The 18,352-nt window shown below is 59.9% G+C and overlaps 1 protein-coding gene and 2 long non-coding RNA genes across 32 annotated transcripts in view; 2 read left to right on the top strand and 1 right to left on the bottom strand.

Moving 5' to 3' along the window:
• COL18A1 (collagen type XVIII alpha 1 chain) overlaps positions 1-18,352 on the top strand; it is a 104,640-nt gene that overhangs the window by 10,609 nt on the left and 75,679 nt on the right. Inside the window, exon 3 of one of the 30 annotated variants that reach the window (XM_077995429.1) lies at positions 2,759-2,832. The exons of the other annotated variants lie outside the window; for them this stretch is intronic. The gene's annotated coding sequence lies outside the window, so the exon portion shown is untranslated. The remainder of the gene's footprint in view (positions 1-2,758; positions 2,833-18,352) is intronic. 30 annotated transcript variants of the gene reach the window in all.
• Positions 4,498-7,829, bottom strand: LOC144339588 (uncharacterized). The gene is made up of 2 exons (XR_013414763.1): positions 7,570-7,829; positions 4,498-6,170 (listed from the first exon to the last, which is right to left on the bottom strand). It is a non-coding gene; the product is annotated as an uncharacterized LOC144339588 (long non-coding RNA).
• Positions 11,519-12,621, top strand: LOC144339590 (uncharacterized). The gene is made up of 2 exons (XR_013414765.1): positions 11,519-12,432; positions 12,503-12,621. It is a non-coding gene; the product is annotated as an uncharacterized LOC144339590 (long non-coding RNA).

The following is an 18,352-nucleotide window of genomic DNA, read 5'->3' as shown; positions in this document are numbered from 1 at the left end:
CCCAACAGGCCCGGGGCAGCAGCCAGGAGCTGGACACCCGGGGCTCGGGGCTCAGGGCCAGCTGCCATGGGTGGGGCAGGAGGAGGGGCAGGACCATGCGCAGGGGTGGCAGCGCAGGGCTGTGAATGGAGCCCCCCTTCCGGAAGATAGATGCAGGTGGGAGCCAGCGTGGTGTGGAGTCGAGGGCAGGGGCGCGGCAGGCAGACCGGGCAGGCCCTGGACAGGAAAGTGCGGGTGGTGCCGTTGATCAGACCCCGGCTGGGGGCCTGGGGTTCACGCCTTGCCTGGCCTTCAGAGAGGCGTGAGCTCTACAAGCAGTCCTGGAAAGCGCCATCCAGCCCAGTGCCTGGTGCTGCAGCCGAGGGGAGAACCCATGCCGGGTGGAGCCCTGGGTGGGGCTCACACAGCCAGGTGGGCATGGCGTGTAGGGGGTTTTCATAAAGAAAAGCTGACCAGGTGCGTGCCAAGCAGGCCCTCAGCCCTGAGGGTGCTTGCCGGTGGCCGGGAGAGTGTGAGCCCCCGCTTATCCAGAACTCTGCGTGGGCCCTCAGCTATCTGGAATGCCTCGCCGGGCCTTTCAGTTATCCAGAACATACAGCCAGACCCCTTCCATTATCCGGACTGCCCAGCAACACGGGGCAGGTGTGCCTCTGTGACCCCGGCCCAGCTGAGGGGAACATGGCCACCCCAGCCCTCGTCGTGGGGCCCGTGAGACCTATGAATCGTGCCTTTCGTTGGCAGCTGGACTGTGGCTCCTTGGCCCAGCTTTTGTGAACCTGTTCTTGGGGAATGAGGACCTTCTCTGAGGTCCATCTTGGTCAGGAGCAGCAGGGCTGGCCAGCCTGGATCTCTGGCCTGCAGCCCACTTTCTGGACAGGAGACTGGGGCAGCACACACAGTCTTGCCATGCCCAGTGGCCTTTGCGAACTGGGGGCAGTGTGGGCACTGTGAGGCTCTGCACTGGTGTGGGGGTGGCCAGGGCAGGGCAGTGTTTGATCAGATTAAGAAATCCAGGTCCTTAGGTATTGACTCTGAGGGCAGCGCCTCTCCTGGACCTCAGTCCATCCTCTGTGACCTGGTCACCCGGCATCTCATAGGATCCTCTGAGGGCACGTGCTCTGCTGGACCTCGGTCTGTCCTCTGTGACCTGGTCACCTGGCATCTCTTAGATTCCTCTAGGGCAGCGCCTCTCCTGGACCTTGGGCTGTCCTCTGTGACCCAGTCACCCGGCATCTCTTAGATTCCTCTAGGGCAGCGCCTCTCCTGGACCGCGGTCTGTCCTCTGTGACCTGGTCACCCGGCATCTCTTAGGTTCCAGCTTAGGCCCAGCAGGTGCTGAATACTAGTCAGATTGGAGCTGCATGCTGACCAGCACATGGTTTCTAGTTGAACGCCAGAGGTGCAGCCTCTACTCTCCCTCTTGACTGGAAGCAGCACAGCTCACTTTGGCCGGGTCTTTTAGCCCCAGCCCCAGCCCCTGCCCCTAACAACTCTTCCGTTCCCTCGTCCTGCATTCCCTTGTCTGTATTGCAAGCTGGTCTTGCTCTCGGGAGGGTGACGGTGCTTTCAGGTATGTTTTCTTGCTCCGTGAGTTTTCAGATATGTGGAAGCAGCTAATTTGATCTTTGCCCTTCTGTTTTCAGCAGAAATAATTCTAGTTCCCTAAGTTAGTTTTGTTAAAGGGCTTTTCGGAGTGTTGGTGTGCTTGGTTGCTTTTGGTCATGGTGGGTCGCTGTCTAGATAACGTGTGTTTTGGGGAATGATCTTTCCAAAGGTGGTGCTGGGATCCCAGAGAGCCCGCCCAGATTCCCCCGGAGCAGCTCCTCCCCTCGCTGCCAGACCCTGCTGGTTTTTGTATTTCACGTGGACTCACATCCTGGCTTGTCAGGGCCTTGTGGGATTCTTTGCCTCTTAATGGGTACGAATGGCTCCAGCTTGTCTCACCTCCTTCCTGCACTTGCTTCTCTGTGTTGTGGGCTGTTCACTGTAGTCTCTGGATTGGGCCCTGGCCATGCCTGCCTGCTGTGCAGGGAGCCCTGGGCTTCCCTGGGCCTTGCGGCCGTTTTACCTGCAGGTTCCCTGTCCTGTGGTCTGTGACTTGCTCAGCGTCCTCAGGTGTGCTCTTCCGACTCGAGGCTCTCACGGGTGCCCCCGCCCTGCCCAGCCCAGCTGCCCTCTCCGTGGCGTTTCCAGGCCCGCGGTCTGTCTGGTGTTCTGTGTGCCAACTTCGGCTCCCTCCAGTTCCCTGACGGCCTTTTCAGCACGCCCAGGACCTGCGCACCAGGCCTGTTAACAGACAGAAGTGTGACCACTCTTTGCCGGGGGATGTGGTTTGGCCCAAATCCTCTGCATCCCTTGTTGTGGCCACTGTGGCCTGGGCAAAGCTGGGCCCTCCGTCCTGGGTGCCACTCCCATGAAGCGGCAAAGGAGGTGCTGCTTGGTGGAAAACGCTAAGGGTGGGGAGAATTGCATTGTAGGGAAAAGAGAAGGGGGTTCTGGCCTCCAGCCTCCTTCCCCAGGCCCCACGCACAGTGCAGCTGGTGGCACTCTGCATCTCCCGCCTCTCCTCCCACCCCAGACCTATCTTTCCCGGGAGGTGGCCTTGGCATGGCCAGTCCTGCTGTCGAGAAGGGCAGGTGCCTGTTCGTTAACACGTGCCGCTCCTGGAGCGCTGGCTCTGAGTGGGGGCACCTGGCGTGGGGCTGGACGGCCAGGGCTTGCTGTCTAGATGTGCAGTGACAAGACCTTTCCCTTCCAGGGAGCCGGCTCTGACTCCAAGCTCTTTGTGGACTGATCTGCAGATCGAGGACAGCGCTGAGCAGAGCTGGCCAGGTGCTCATCCCTGGTGGGGGCAGAGGGGTCTGCATCCCAACCCCCAGCTGCTGAAGTGGTGGGGTGGGTGTGCCCTTCCCATGCCTGCCCGCCAGCACTGCTGAGGGTCCCCAAGCTAGGGAAGGATGTCTCTGGCAGGGCAGCTCAGTGCTGGGCTCATTCTTTCCACATCAAGGTAGCCATCCCTTCTTGGTGGTTTCCCTTGCTTTGTGGCAGGAGCTGGTGGCCTGTGAACAACTGCTGGGTGTTTAGACGAATTCCCGGGCGGGCTCTGGAGCCACTCTTGCCCGGTCGCTTGTCTGCTGCAGTGAACGCAGAGGCTGCCTCCTCGCTGAGCCTCAGGACACTCACTGGCTGTTCTCACCTGCTCTGTACAGCCTGCCTTGTGCACCTCCTGACCCCACTGTGTCCACAGCCCGCCCTCCTTGGCTCACGTCTCTTCCTGGGGTCTCAGGGAAGCGGCACCTCTTCAGGGGCCTCCCAGCCGCCTCCGAGGCTGTCTCTGCTTTCGTGTCAGTTTCCTGGGTCCCTCCCACCCCTGACCCCCTGTGCCTGCAGCCCTGCCAGGTGTGATGACCAACACATCCTCCAGAGGAGCTTCTGTCATGTGGAACCAGCCAGGCCTGCCGGACGGCAGGCAGGCAGGGAGATGGAGAAGCAGCCCCTCCACGGGGCAGACGGTGCCATAGTCTTCACCGCCTCAGTCTGGGGGGCATCGGGGCTGCAGGTCTGCTCTTCCCTTTCTTCAGTAAAGGACAGATGAGAGGACCCAGGTCCCCAGTGTCAGTGGCAGGTCAGGGATGCCAAAGGGCTAAGCAGAGATTGGCCAGCCCTGGCCAGAGGCTCTGGGGCTGGGCCCTGATACGCGATGCCGTGTGTAGTGACATGTAGTTCTGTGTAGTGATACGATGCTGTGTAGTGACATGATGCCGTGTGTGTTAACACTCGATGCTGTGTGTGGTGACACGTGATGCCATGTGTGGTGACACTCGATGCCGTGTGTAGTGACATGTAATTCTGTGTAGTGATATGATGCCGTGTAGTGACATGCCATGTGTGGCGACACTCAATGCCGTGTGCGGTGGCACGTGATGCCGTGTGTGGTGACGTGCTTGCAGGATTGCCAAGGCCAGGCTGGCTCCGAAGGCTCGGGTCCGGCTACCTGGGGCCACTGGGTGCTCTCTGAGGCCGCCCATCCCTGTTCGGGCCCTGGGGTGGGAGCTGGGCTGCAGAGTGGCCTGGACTTTATTTACTGCCAAGGACGGTGTTTCTCTCAGCAGATTTATTGGGTGTTTTGGGTGTAAATGCCAGAGGGCCTGGCTGGGGCTGAAGGACCCTCCTCAAAGCCACGGGTGGGCACCATGCTTAGGGGAGGACCTGGGGCCATTTGGTTGCATTGTGAAATGTTCATGATTTTTAAACAGTTCTATTTTTTAAAATTACTGAAGTCCAACAGGAGCATTATTCAGCATTTGAGATCCCAGCCAATATAGCACTGCCTGGAATAAAAAGTAAAATGCCCCCCGAAACCCCAGCCCTCAGTTCTCCCTCCCTGAACCCCACTCCTGAGAATCTTCTCACAACCTTGGCTTGTTGATTCCACATTGAAGCTGCGTCCCTGCTCTGTTGCCCGGTGGACCAGGTAGTTTTGACTCAAAACAGAAATTTGTTTACATCCGTTTATGGTCATAAATAATAAAAAGCAGCTTCTGAACAACGAGGTTGAGATAAACACCAGGACCAGACCAGTCACCTGCCCCGGGAGCCGTGGGTAGGCCGAGGGTCCCCCTCAGGACCCCTCATTCTGCCTGAGGGTGCAGCAGCCCCCCTGGGACAGGAGCGTCAGGGCTGGTCTCCTCTGCGTCTCCTGGCAGAGGCGTTGCTGTCGCAGCTGGCGCTGTGCACTGCTGGCAGTAGGAGTCTCTGTGCCTGGCAGCCCTTGATGCCTGCTGGATGCGTTTGCAGGGCTGGGCGGGCACCTGTCCCATGGCCCAGCCCCGAGGGTCTCGTGGCACCAGCCTGGCAGGACGGGCACCTGTCGCACGGCCCAGCCCCAAGGGTCTCATGGCACCAGGCTGGCAGGACGGGCACCTGTCCCATGGCCCAGCCCCGAGGGTCTCGTGGCACCAGCCTGGCAGGACGGGCAGCAGGGAGTTAATGGGAGCCATTGCGAGGACACTGAGATCTCAGAGCTGTGTCATCGCTGATGGAAGAGGTGACGTCCCCTCAACAGAAAGCGCCTTTGTGGGTGACCCTGGCTTGTCTCCATGCAGCCCCCACGCAGGTAGTGGGCGGTCCTCTCCCTCTCCCAGAGTCCCCTTGGGGCACCGAGAACAGCCCCCTCCTTCATCCCTGCTGTCAGCTCATGACACCGGACAATTTGGGTCCCAATTATATCTAGAGAACCAGGGGAAAGGTCACGCTGTCTAGACATTAATCCAGCGCTGTGGCATTTTTTCCTGGGCCTGTATCCTGGCAACAGGAAGGCGAGTGGGGGCACCAGCTCCTCCCCTCCTCAGAACCTTCTGGGGCTGGAGGTGTGGTGTGTGTGGGGAAGGCAGCCTAGAGAAGGCGGTGCCCTCGGGCTGGACCTGGAGTGGGTAGCCATGCGGGACTCCACGGGAGGAGAAACCACAGCTCTCGGCTGTGCTGGGGTGCGGCGAGCGGTGGCGGGGAACCTCAGGGAGCCGTGGATGACCCAACCTCGCTGGAAGCTGTGCATGGCCAAGCTCAGGCACCTGCTCTGCTTCTCCCAGTCCTGACTCTGTCTGTCCTGGTCACGGATTCCTGCCTCTCTCCCAGGAGGGCATGAGGACAGTCTGTGCCACTCACCTGCATCTGCTCCCCGCCAGGAGACTCTGGCCACCCCCACCCCACCCAGCCCTGCCTCGAGCTCCTGCACTGGTCCCTGCCCGGTACTGTGTCAGCTGGTGCCTGCCTGTCCCGCCCTGCACTCTTAAGGCTCTTCAAGGACAGACGGACAGACAGGCACTCTAGAGAAGGGACCTTGGCCAGACGGCTTTGCTGCCCCCACCCCCACAGGTGCTTGCTTTGAGCCCCTTGTGGAGGGGAAGCCCGTCTGGGATCCCAGGGCCTGGTGCAGCTGGACGCAGGAGGAGGGCCGCAGTCATGCTTGCACAGAGCAGAGAATTCCAGAACCACAGGCCTCAGGAGAGCTGGGAAGGGGAGGAGAGGGTGCCGCAGTGCCTGGAGAGCCAGAGTCTGCCCGTGTGGAAGTGTCTGGAGCTGTGCTGCAGTGACAGCCCCAGTGTCTCAGGAGCAGAGCAGGACTCTGCGTTTCTGGCTGTGCAAGGCTCCATGCGGGTCAGCATCCGGTCCTGGCTTGTCATGTTGTTAATTAGATTGGAAAACCTCGGCCTTCCATTTCTTAAACTGCTCACTCCTGTAGTCCCCTTCTCTTGCCTGCAGGCCTGGAAGGCTTGGAGCCGGTCGGGTGGCCGGCAGGTTGCCAGGAAGGAAGCTCACACTGTTTCAGCATTGGCCAGGTACCTGCCATGCCTGCCTGGCACAGAGACCCTCATTCCTGCCACCTCCCAGGCATTAGGCAGCCAAGTGGACCACCGAGTGGAGAGAACCTTTGAATACCTCAGCACCTGAGGCTCAGGGCCCTGTGACAGGACACAGCCTGGGTCCCCCACGGCCAGCTGAACCTCTGGAATTCCTGAGCACCGTGACCATGACCTGTGTCATATGTGTGGCCTCTCAGCTTGCAACCCTCCATTCCTGCCTGTGGTGTGGTGCCATCTTCACCCCATTCCATGCCAACACACTCACACAGACACTCTCCCAGGCCGATATGCACACATGGCTCTCACACACACATAGGTTCACATACACTCAACTCCAACGCATACAAGTTCACATACACACAGCTGACACATGCTCACACACACACACACATACAGGCACACACAGGCTCTCACACAGGCTCACACACACACAGGTTCACATACAGATTCACACACATGTGCAGGCACACACAGGCTCACACATAGGCTCACACACACACAGGTTCACATACAGCTCACATGCACAGGCTCTCACACACAGGCTCACACACACACACATGCAGACACAGGCTCACACACACACAGGCTTATACACACGTGGCTCACACACACATGGGCTCACACACACACATGGGCTCACACACACACATGCAGGCACACACCGGCTCTCACACAGGCTCACACACAGGTTCACATACAGATTCACACACATGTGCAGGCACACACAGGCTCACACATAGGCTCACACACACACAGGTTCACATACAGCTCACATGCACAGGCTCTCACACACAGGCTCACACACACACACATGCAGACACAGGCTCACACACACACAGGCTTATACACACATGGCTGACACACACATGGGCTCACACACACACATACAGGCACACACAGGTTCACATACACACACGGCTCCCGCACACACGGGCTAACACACACACACAGGCTCACACACAAGTTCACATACACACATGGCTCACACATATGGGCTCACACACACACATGCAGGCACACACAGGCCTGCACACACATGTGCACACACAGGCTCACTGTGAGGTTTAATCTCAGCAAAGCCTGAGCACCTGGACTTGGCTTAGGGACCCTGGCACATCCCCTTGCTGTCTGTCTGTAGAGGGGCAGGAGGGCCCCAGGCTTGGTGCAGGCATTTGGAGTGCAATGGTGGGACCTTGCCTGTGGGCACTGAGGGGTCTCACCTCTTCCTGCAGCTTTTGAAGGAGTGGGAGGCTCCACGGTAGAGTTGCAGGAACAGAAAAGATGGCAGAAGCCAGGAGCCGGGGCCTGTGCGTGGCTGTCTGGCCTGACGCACCTTGTGCTGTGGCAGGACAGCAAAAGGCATCTGTGAATTGCTGTGCTATGCAGATCTCAGGGCACAGTGGGCGGCACAGGCTCTCCCAGCTGTTGGTCTGGGAAAACGGGGGGTGAAAAATGGGGACTCCGCCCAGCAGCCTGCCAAGGAAAGGGGAGGTGGCAGCCCCAGGTTAGGCCACTGGGTGAGGCGGGGCTGTGGGCCTCCTAGGTGGAGGGGTCTGTTCTTCGGGAGACCACGTGATGGGAGGTTTCAGGAAGGTCCAAGTGGCTTTTTTTTTTTTTTTTTTTTTTTGCGATGGAGTTTCACTGTTGTTGCCCAGGCTGCAGTGCAGTGGCGTGATCTCTGGTCACTACAACCTCCGCCTCCTGGGTTCAAGAGATTCTCCTGCCTCAGCCTTCTGAGTAGCTGGGATTATAGGCATGCGGCACCACGCCCGGCTAATTTTTTGTAGTTTTAGTAGAGATGGGGTTTCTCCGTGTTGGTCGGGCTGGTCTCAAACTCCTGACCTCAAGTGATCTGCCCGCCTTGGCCTCCCAAAAAGCTGGGGTTACAGGTGTGAGCCACCACACCCGGCCGGAGTGGTCTTAATGTCCTCACTTTTGACCACTTCTCCTTCCCCATAGGGCAAATGGAGCTTGGAAATGGTGTCCTGGAGCTTAGGGGAGTTGGAAACCGTGGCTTACGTTCCATGGTGACATGGTTCCTGAGGGTTAGCTGGTCCAGTTCCCAAGTGTTGGCCGGTCTGGTCCCGAGTGTTGGCTGGTGCAGCCCCTGAGTGTCAGCCAGCTGCCCTTGCTGGGCTGGGGTACGTTCCCCGAGCTTCCACCGCCTTCCCTTTCCTTGCTGCTGCGTTCAGTTATTTGCCGAGAGAAAGGTGTGGAGCCCCACAAGCACCTCGGGCGGCAGCAGGACCCTCCCAAAGCTGTGTCCACACACAGCCGGTGCCCGCCTCCTGCCTCCCGCCTCCCGCCTCCCGCCTTCTGGAGGGCCCGGCTCCGAGGGTCATGTGAGTGGATCTGGAGATCGGCCTCTCTTGAATCCCAGCCTCCTCAGGGTGAGCCCAGGTTGTCTCCACCCCCATCTGAGTTACTGCAGAACCAGGGGGCTCGTGGCCATTGAGTGACTCCAGTTAATGCTGAATTAGGTACCTCAGGCTGGAGTCACATATTAACAGGAGGCCGGCCAGAGCCCCGCGTTTGGAGGATAGCTTGGTTTTCTCCTGAGTGTATTGCTCATGCCGGGTGGAGGCAGTTCCGTCCTGCAGACTCCGTGGTTCTGTGGTGGGTCCCTTACCGGCCAGTTTCAGACCCTCTTGGACCAGGATTCTGCAGTGTCCTGGGGACAGAGGCTGGACGCACTCAGCTCCTCACCCAGGGCCCTCCTGTTGGGCATTTGGATTTGGAATCTGAGGCTGTAGGAGCAGCTGCCTCCCAGCGAATTCTGATGCACAGACAGGGGCCTGTCCTGCCAGCAGGTCCTGCACATGAAGCCGGGCCAGGGTGCTGGGTAGTGCTGCTGGGCCCTGATGGAAACAGTCCCTGCAGAGGGTCCCAGGCGCTGGTGCTGGGGGGAGGGCAGGGAGTGCAGGGCTTAAGGAGGCCACGTGTCAGGATCGTGGCAGGCTGCCCCAGCTCCCACAGTGCCCGGTCTGCCATCCATAGCGACACAGGGGCACCTCAGGTGGAGGGGGTGGCAGTCACAGCAATTCAGGAGCAAATCCAGGCTTCCTGTGCCTCTGTGGTGGGCCCTGGTGGTGCTGGCAGGCCCACGGCACAGGCAGGCTCAGGGCTCCACCAGGGAGCAGTGGAAGGCGCTCTCTGCAGGGCGGGGAGCCACACGGGGAGGTGTGTGGCCGCAGGTAAACATGCCTGGAGTGCAAATCTGCTGCGGGTTAGCTGGGGGTCTCCGGGCGAGGGTTCCCGGGATAAGGACACCTGCCCCAAGGTGCCCCACGGAGGACGACCCCCAAGGCGGCCGTGCCTGAGCCTGCATGGAGTCACCTCCCACAGTGCCAAGGCGCTTCCTCGAGGCCCCCGCGGCCCACCTGTGCCAGTGGAGAACTCGCAAGCACGCGGCCAGTGGTGCCTCCAATTTGCAGCCTCCAATCCCTGGTCTGAGGTGTGACCTGACCCTGGACCAGAGCGCTGGGCCAGGTCCTGGCGGCTTCTGCCCTTCAGCTTGGAAGCTCCTGAAAACCGGCTCCTTTCCGGGGCAGCCCTTGGCCCCCACTGACCCTCCCGCAGTCCTAGGTGTGCAGTGGCGTGGGGACCCCGGGAGGCCTGTGGCGCAGCCCGTCCCGCCTCCTGCCTGTCGGTCTCCGTTGCTCAGGCACTGCCTCGCCTGCGCCTTTCTCCCAGACCTGAGCCGCCGCTGCTGGGATCCTTCCCCAGCTGGTTTTCCTTCTCTTTCATGTGTTTCCACTGAAGGTCCAAACCGGTCCAGGCACGGGTTCCAGAACTTTCTGCAGATGTCTTGCACCTGAAAATTTCCTCTGTAGCTGTTCGCAGGAGGTTTCTCAGACAGACGCCCTGGGCTCGGGGGTCACTCAGTCTCGTGGTGAGGGGGTGGGTCTGACTTGTGGCATCGTGGCCTCTCCGTTGGTGCTGCTGGGCCTGTGAGCCGATGGGTGGGCAGCACCGCCCACCGCCTCCTTCCTCACACCAGCCACAGGCTGCGCAGAGCCCCGGCCGTGTGTGCCATGAGTGCAGTGTGACCGCGTCCGCCCGTCTCCCCGGACACGCCTGTCGGAGCCCCAGCTGTATGTGTGTGTGTGCCAGGAGTACAGTGCGACCGCGTCCACCTGTCTCCCTGGATACGCCTGTCAGCCACAGACTGGGCTCCCCTGGAGGAGAGCACCCTGGTGCTGCCCCATCCCTGGGGTGCCTGCAACTGTCCCCCCAGAGGTGTGCGTGGAGGTGGACCCCCTGCCTCACTCTCCGGTGGCCCAAGGCCTCTGAAAACAGTCACGGCAGGGGCCATGACCCCGCTCACCCACACCCTCCTGTGTGAACACTGCACAGCAGCCTCCCGGGGGCTGCCCTGTGAGGTGTGGAGTTGAGCTGCAGACTTGCACAAGGTGGGATCCTGTGTCTGGAGTCAGAGGGTCCCTGTCGTCGTCCAGCCTTCCTGGCTCCTTCGGGCAGGTTCGGGGCCTGCGGCCTCTGGACTTGGGCAGCAGGAAGGAAACGCCCCTGGGGGCCTGTGGTGACCCCCATCCTCCCCAGGTGGTCTGGCAGGGGACGTTGTTTTCCAAAGCGGAGCCAGAGGGCCAAGGGCTCTCGGGGTTCACGGGATCCACACTTATCCCAAGTCAGAACAGCACATTTGTGCGTGCAGACTTCACTTTGACTTGGTCCGGCTGCCAGGACGCCATCGTTCTTGCTTGAAGCACCGTGAGGCCTCATCTCTGCATCCCTGTTGCTTCTTTCATGTGGGATGAGAACCCAGGAAGGGGCTGAGTGCGACTGTCCTGGTTTTTAGAGGGCACCGCCCCCACCCCGCCCCCTCCTGCTTCCCCACCTTTTTGCAGTTGCCTGGCCAGGGCATAAGTGAATTGACAACATTTAGTTTGAGTGACTTTTGGGTTACTTTTTTTTTCTTTTTTTGAGACAGAGTCTTGCTCTGTCGCCCGGGCTGTAGTGCAGTGGCATAATCTCAGCTCATTGCAACCTCTACCTCCTGGGTTCAAGCGATTTTCATGTCTCAGCCTCCGGAGTAGCTGGGATTACAGGTGAGCACCACCACATCTGGCTAATTTTTGTGTTTTTAGTAGAGATGGGGTTTCACCATGTTGGCCAGGCTGGTCTCGAACTCCTGACCTCAGGTGATCCACCTGCCTTGGTCTCCCAAAGTGCTGGCATTACAGGTGTGAGCCACCCCGCCTGGCCTGGAGTTATTTTGAGAGAGGGCGGCCACTGGTTCAGTGTGGTGAGGCTGCGCTTGCTGTCCCAGTGGGCGCTCACACACTTCCTGTGGAGATGGAGAAGCCCAGATCCCTGCAGGGCTCCCCCATCACATCCGGCTCTGGGAGCCCCTGGAAACCCTGCCATGCTCTGAGCAGGAAAGCGCGGGTCCCTTTGGGTGCCAGGCCTGGCCGGGATGGCAGCAGCACTGAATGCTCAGCCCTGGCGTGAGACCACGGAAGTGTCTGCCCTCTGCACGTGCTGCTGATTGCCGCTTTGTCCGGCAGGTTTGGGAGCTGGTGGCTGCACCCTCGCAGACACTTGCCCATTCTGGGGCCTCCTCTCTGTCTTTTCTCCTCTAAGTGTTGAGGGGTCTGGGAGGGAGGCGTTGGGGGGTGCCCGTGCTGCTGGGACTGAGTTCCCCGCGGTGGAAGCAGCTGCCTCTTGAATGGCAGGGGGCTGAGCAGAGGGGAGGGGAGGCGGGGGCGCTGTGAACACAGGTGCTCTCAGGACGCAGGGGCATCTCAGCCCCGCTGCCCCAGGGCCGCACCCCAGCAGGGCAGCCTCCTGAGGTGCACACACCCCAGCTTCACGCTCACGCTTCTGGAAGGTGATGCCTGTGCATTTGCTTTCTGCTGCAGTTTAAAAAGCCAGGCTGTCTCGGGAGCATGTGTGGGGTCTGGTCACTGGAATATCTGGACTCAGTGTTGATGGGCAGCCACGCTGGGGGCTGGGCCCAGCTTTCTGTTCTCCGTGTGGGTACCATATCCACCTCCATCGCAGCCCTTTCTCTCTTTAAATCTCAGTGTCACCTCCCCCTGCTGTCCTGCCGGTGGCCCCTGGAGGCTTCTCCCCACCCCTTTCTTCTGGGGCTTAAGGTTGGCATTGACCCAGGAGGCCAGATGTGGCCCCTCATAACTCACCAGCAGTCCCTGAGGCTTCTGGCTCCCCCGGCCCACCAGCTTCCCATGCCTGCCTCAGGCCTCTTGACCCATCTGGCACTGACCAGACTGTGTGCCCAGGTGCCGTGCTCATGGGCTCTGCCTCTCCCAGGCTCCTCCCTCTTGCTCTGCGGCCACCCCTGCCCCTGACCTCACACCCCTGCCACGTGTCTAGACACACCAGGACCACGGCGGGTGGGGAGCGGAATTCTCCAGGTGGGGTGGGCAGGCCGGCAGGCGTTGAGGTTTCCGTGCATACTTGCGTGTACCCTGGACTTTGCCGTGAGGGGCGGCCAGTGCTCTGGGTGCCTTTGCCGGACAATGGGTCTGCCAGGCCCAGCATTCGTGCTGGTCGCCGTCACGGGACCTCCGTGCGCCCTGGGCCTGGGGTTGGGTCTGCAGGACTCAGAACCAGCGGAAGGGGGGCGAGGCCTTGGGAATGTGCCGGCACCTGGAGATGAGCTCAGGCCTGACTAATGAGCTGAGGTGACTCATGCACCCTGGGCCTGGATGAGTCGGACTGGGTCAGGCACTTCCCTGCTTGTTCTGTCCTGGGAGATGCTGTCCCTGGCCCTGCAGAGCTGGGAGGACGCAAGGTCTCCTGGGTCACAGCCAAGGCAGCCGACTCCTGCCCACTGCTCACACCGGCCAAGGCCCGTTGGCACCACCTCCTCCATGAAGCCTTCCTGACTGCCCCCATCCCTCCGTGGGCATCTTGAGTGCTGTGCGGTGTGGGGTCCGGTGCTTCTGTGAGCAGGTGGCGTCTGGGCCTGGGGTCTCTCAGAGTTTGAGGATCGTGTGGTGAAGGTGGCCTTGGGCCTCAAACATGCAGCACTGTGGGAACCAGGAGACTGACTGAGCCCGCTCTGAGAAAGTGGGGCCAGGGGCACCCTCAGCTGACCTGGCGTGCCAGAGTGACCAGCCAGGCATGGCCAAGGGTGGGGTCTGTGGGGTCAGGAGACTTCAGTAGCAGCCAGGACCGAGGCCACCAGTTTCCACCCTTGTCATGTTCCATCTTTTGAAGAACTGGAAACAATTGGATTCTTTAACTTTTTAAAGTTGAGGTAAAATTCACAATGCATAAAATTAACCATCTTAAAGTGAACGATTCAGTGACATTTAGTATAGTCAGAAGGCTGTGCAGCCATCACCACTGCCCAATTCTAGAACATTCACACGCCGGGGATAGGGAGCCCACTGCCCAGCCCTGAGAACCTGCGAGTCCAATCTCCACCTCTGTGGATCGGCCGTTCTGGCCATTCACGCAAGTGGCTCCCACGGTGTGCGGCCTTTTGTGTCTGACTCCTCTCACAAGCCTCGCGTTTCCAGGTACGTCATGTTGTTGTGCGGACCCACGTTTCATCCTTTTTCATGGGTGTGTAATAGTCCACCACAGCTTCTCTACTTTTTTTTTTTTTTTTAATTTGAGACGGAGGTTTGCTCTGTTACCAGGCTAGAGTGCAGTGGCACAATCTCGGCTCACTACAGCCTCTGCCTCCCAGGTTCAAGCGATTCTTTTGCCTCAGCCTCCCGAGTAGCTGGGACTACAGGTGTGCACCACCTCACCCGGCCAATTTTTTTTGTATTTTTAGTAGAGATGGGGTTTCATCATGTTGGCCAGGATGGTCTTGATCTCCCAACCTTGTGATCTGCCCACCTCGGCCTCCAAAAGCGTTGGGATTATAGGCATGAGCCATCGCGCCCAGCCGAGACTCTACAGCTTTCTTTAACTGCATCCCGGCAGGGATCTGAGAGTCTCTTTCCCTGTCTCCTTTCCTTTGGAAAACGTTTCAGCCAGGCCTCCCCGAGATGAAAGGCCAGAGTCCCAGGCATGGACATTACAGGTGCACAGTTGCCACGGTGAGCTGTGGGCGACGGTCACAGTCAGCGATGGCTGCTGCAGGTCCCTGTGAGGAAGGGGCAGTGCCCAGAGCAGGAGGAGAGGAGTCAGCGGACGTTGATTGGCAGTGCCCACCCATTCCATCATTCAGTCACCCACTGTGCGCCCAGCACCCAGGCTCAGCTGCTTAGAACGTGGCCCAGGGAGGCTCCACTTCTTGTCTCCTCTTCTCCCTCTCTGGTCTTATGACGGGGCTGGAGGCATCTTCTAGTTTTGAGTTCTGAGCTAATGAACGTGCTTGTGAGCAGGCGGCGGGATCCCAGGATGGTGGAGCCGGACCGCAGGTGACGGACAGGCTGTTGCGGCCTCTGTCAGTGTCCTCTCCAGGGCCTGTGAAGGCCACTGTGTGTCCTCGGCTGCCAGTGCCCCCTCCCCACCTCCTCTGGGCCCATGTGCACGGGACCTGGGCTCCCCGCACCAAGCCACCCCTGACGCCTGCCCGCCTTGGTCCAGCAGAGCAGCTCCTGCCTCTACAGCGGTGCCGGGCCAGGAGTGCTGTGTCTGTGAAGCGGGGTCATGGTTTGGGGGCCCCCATCTCCCTAGCACCCTCTCATTAGGGCCCCCCATCTCTCCCTAGTACCCTCTCGTTGGGGACCCCCCATCTCCCTAGCGCCCTCTCATTGGGGCCCCCGTCTCCCTAGTGCCCTCTCATTAGGGACCCCCCATCTCCCTAGCGCCCTCTCGTTGGGGACCCCCCGTCTCCCTAGTGCCCTCTCGTTCTCTCCTGCGTGTGCTGTGTCCGTGAAGCGGGGTCATGGTTTGAGGGCCCCCCGTCTTTCTAGTGCCCTCTTGACCTCTCCTGCGTGTGTGGAACTCTGTGATCAGAGCTAAAGCTCCAAACAGGTCGAAGCACCTCCCTGGCGCCTCTCACCCTGAGTGCTCTGGGAGGACACAGCCTTTCCATGGGCTACGACTGACATGGCAGGAGGGGCCTCCCCGCCACCCGGGTCCTCTGCTGCCTGCTGTTTGCTGGAGAGGGGGCTCGAGACTGGGATCCTGGGCTTCTGCTCCAGCTGTGCCCAGGGGAGCTGCTGAGGAGGGGCCGGGTGGGGCATCCACCCTGGGCAGGTTCAGGGTCATTCTTGGTGACCCCGGGTCCGGTTACAAAGGCTGGTGGAGAGCGTGGGCGGCTGCCTAAGTCTCTGGAAGCCCAAGAATGTGGAGATGGCGCGTCTCGGCCTGGGGTCTCGTGGCTGGTCTGGGAGAACTTGCCTTTATTTCTGGGCAGGAGGCCACACTGCAAGGGAGCATCGATGGCCCAGCTGGCTTTCCTTGGCCCTCAGCCTGCGCTCGTCCACCAAGGCAAGGTCCTTTGTGGGCTGGCCTGGGAAGCCGGGATCACGAGGCTCTGCCAACTGTGGTCACCCCATCAGGCAGGGTCAGCTTGGGAGCAAGGCGGATCAGACGGAACAGAACGCGTGGACCGCTTCGCCTGCCCTTAGTAGGCTGGGCTGTTGAAAATCAGGTTTGTAGAAAGACCTAGAAATAAGGCCTGGGGTGCCCTTGCCTGTTGACGGGCGGGCCGAGCAGGACTGTTCACAGGCAGGCACTGGTCTCTTGGCTTCCAGGTGGTTTGTTTGCGAGGCTGGGGGTGACGCTGGGGGTGACACACCTGTGCCTGTGCCGGAGGAGGTCGCATTCCATTCATAGCGGCTTATCTGGGCTGTCAGGCAGGCCTGGAGGGAGCCCGCCTCTGTGCTCTCCAAGGGTGGGCGACTGACACACAGGGTATCCCACCCTTTCTGGGCCAAGGACAGAAGGGCAGTGTTTGCAGAGACGTGGGGAGGCCCAGGTGACCTCCACCGAGCATCTGCTGGCTGCAGAGATGGTGGAGCCTGCTTGGACCCCCGGCCCAGAGGAGGTAGGCAGGTAGCACCAGGTGGCCCTGGGGGTCAGGGGTGGAGGCCAGGTCTAGACGGCCCACAGGAGTGTGGACTCATTGTGACCAATTCCTGGAAGTCCCCGGAAGATGGTGATGTTCTGGAGGGCCCAGCAGACCCGAAGGCCCCCAAGACAATCCCAGCTGCGGCTCTTGGTGTCTGCCGTTTGAGACAATTTGGACACAGGCAGGGCAGGCTGCCAGGGCAGGCTGTCACAGACGGTCTGAGCCACGCGCATTGGTGGGGGCAGCAGAACCCCTGCGCTCAGCTTCTCGGGGTGCAGTGGGGGCACCAGGACGGGTGAGTGTGTGGGTGGGTGGGCACTGACTGCTCCTGCCACAGGCAGCCATGGGTTCGTTTTGCACTTGTTGCCCCTGGTGACAGCTGCTCTCATTCCTGCCCCGTTGCTAACAAGGGTGTCATGAGCTGCTTTCCCAGCCCACATCCTGTTAAGCCCATGGAGACCCTCCCACAGCTGAGCCTGCTGTGGGCTGCATGCCCTGGGTGGTGCCCACCTCAGTCCCCACTGGCCTCCTTCCAGCACTTTAGAGCAGACACAGGTTGGAGATAAGGAAAGTTCCAGAGCACAGACTGGAACAAGCCCCAGGCTTCTCCCTGCCCCAGCAGGGCCTCCCTGGGTTTGGGGGACAGGTGCCCTCATGGGGGGTCCTGAAGGTCAGGGCTGGGGCTGGGTCTGGGCTGGCAGAGGTGGCCTTGGCGGAGGCCACGTTCCAGGGTCTCACTGAGAGTCTGAGGCAGGCAGCCTTGCAGACACTGCTGAGGGACCCCCCACTTTGTGTTGTGGGTGATGCGGCCCATCGGTTGCCTCCAGGTTTAAATCAGGCAGATATTTACCTAGCGGCCTCCTCTGCCTCTGCACAGGGCCTGGAGTGGGATGGACTGGGGCGCTCAGCTGGAAGCTCTGCGGACACGGCCCCCTGGGCTATGCAGGCCTTGCTGGAGCCACGTTGCCACTTTTCATCACCCACTTTTTGGCCGAGAACCACCTCGAGTCCTCACATCTGCCACACCTCAGCGCCTGTGGCTTCACTGGACCACACTGCTGGAGTCAGAGCCTGGCAGGACAATGGCCAGTTTCTCTGTGATTGCTGGCGGGAATCTTGAGCCATTCCATGGGCTGGGATCTGGAAGCGTCCTTGAAATGTCTCTGGGCACGTGGCTCTGTGGGTCGGGGCGGCACATAGCCCCGTAGCAGGCCGTCCTAGAGCAACAACCTGCTCTGTGAGCCAGCCCTGTGCAGGCCTCCCTCGGTACAGCCGCGAGGGGCCTCACCCTCCACCCACAGAAATCAAGGGCTGTGGAAGGCAGAACCCTGCGCCAGCGCCTCCAGCAGAGTTATGCCAAACGTCCCACTGAATTCACCCTTCTAGGGACAGGTGCCTCCTGCGGCTGCTTTTCCTAGAATAAACATGAGAAACCCCAGGTAGGTTCTAGACAAAAACAGCAGCGTGCACAGATGTTAATCCTCTTCGAAACTGGACCGAATCGTTTAGCCAAAGAAAATAGTAACAATGACTTCATTTTGAGAGGGTCACGGACACCCTTTCATGTTTGATTCCTTCTGACCTTGTGAGTTTATAGAAGGACAAGGAGAGAGGGATGTGCTGGGTTTGTTCAGATGTGGACAGAAAGTTTGGATGATAGCACAGAACATTTAGTTCAATCTTTCAACTTAAGGCTCTTAAAAGCCCTTTATTTTTATAGGTAACATGCTTTAAAGACTTTAAAATTTGAGGTTGCTAGCACTCACTGTGTGTGGATTGGACCAGCTCCATGAGAGTGAAGCCCGGGAGCCTCTCTGGTTGTCTTTGTGGGCGCCTGTGCCTGGTAGTAGCTCTGTCTGGAAGGTGGGCAGGGCCACAGAGCACCAAGAAAATACCAGGGCCTTTGCAGGTCTTAGGTGGATTCAGGTTGATCCAACAGACCCCGGCCCAGGGCCCGCAAGGAGGCTCCTTTCGCGTGGCTGCCATGGCCCCTGTGACCTGGGTTTGTCCTATGGGAAGAGCTCCT

Source organism: Macaca mulatta, chromosome 3, assembly GCF_049350105.2.
Source record: "Macaca mulatta isolate MMU2019108-1 chromosome 3, T2T-MMU8v2.0, whole genome shotgun sequence".
NCBI classification, from domain to species: Eukaryota; Metazoa; Chordata; class Mammalia; order Primates; family Cercopithecidae; genus Macaca; species Macaca mulatta.
Note: the sequence above shows the minus strand (reverse complement) of the source record. Positions and strands in the feature narration are given on the sequence as shown.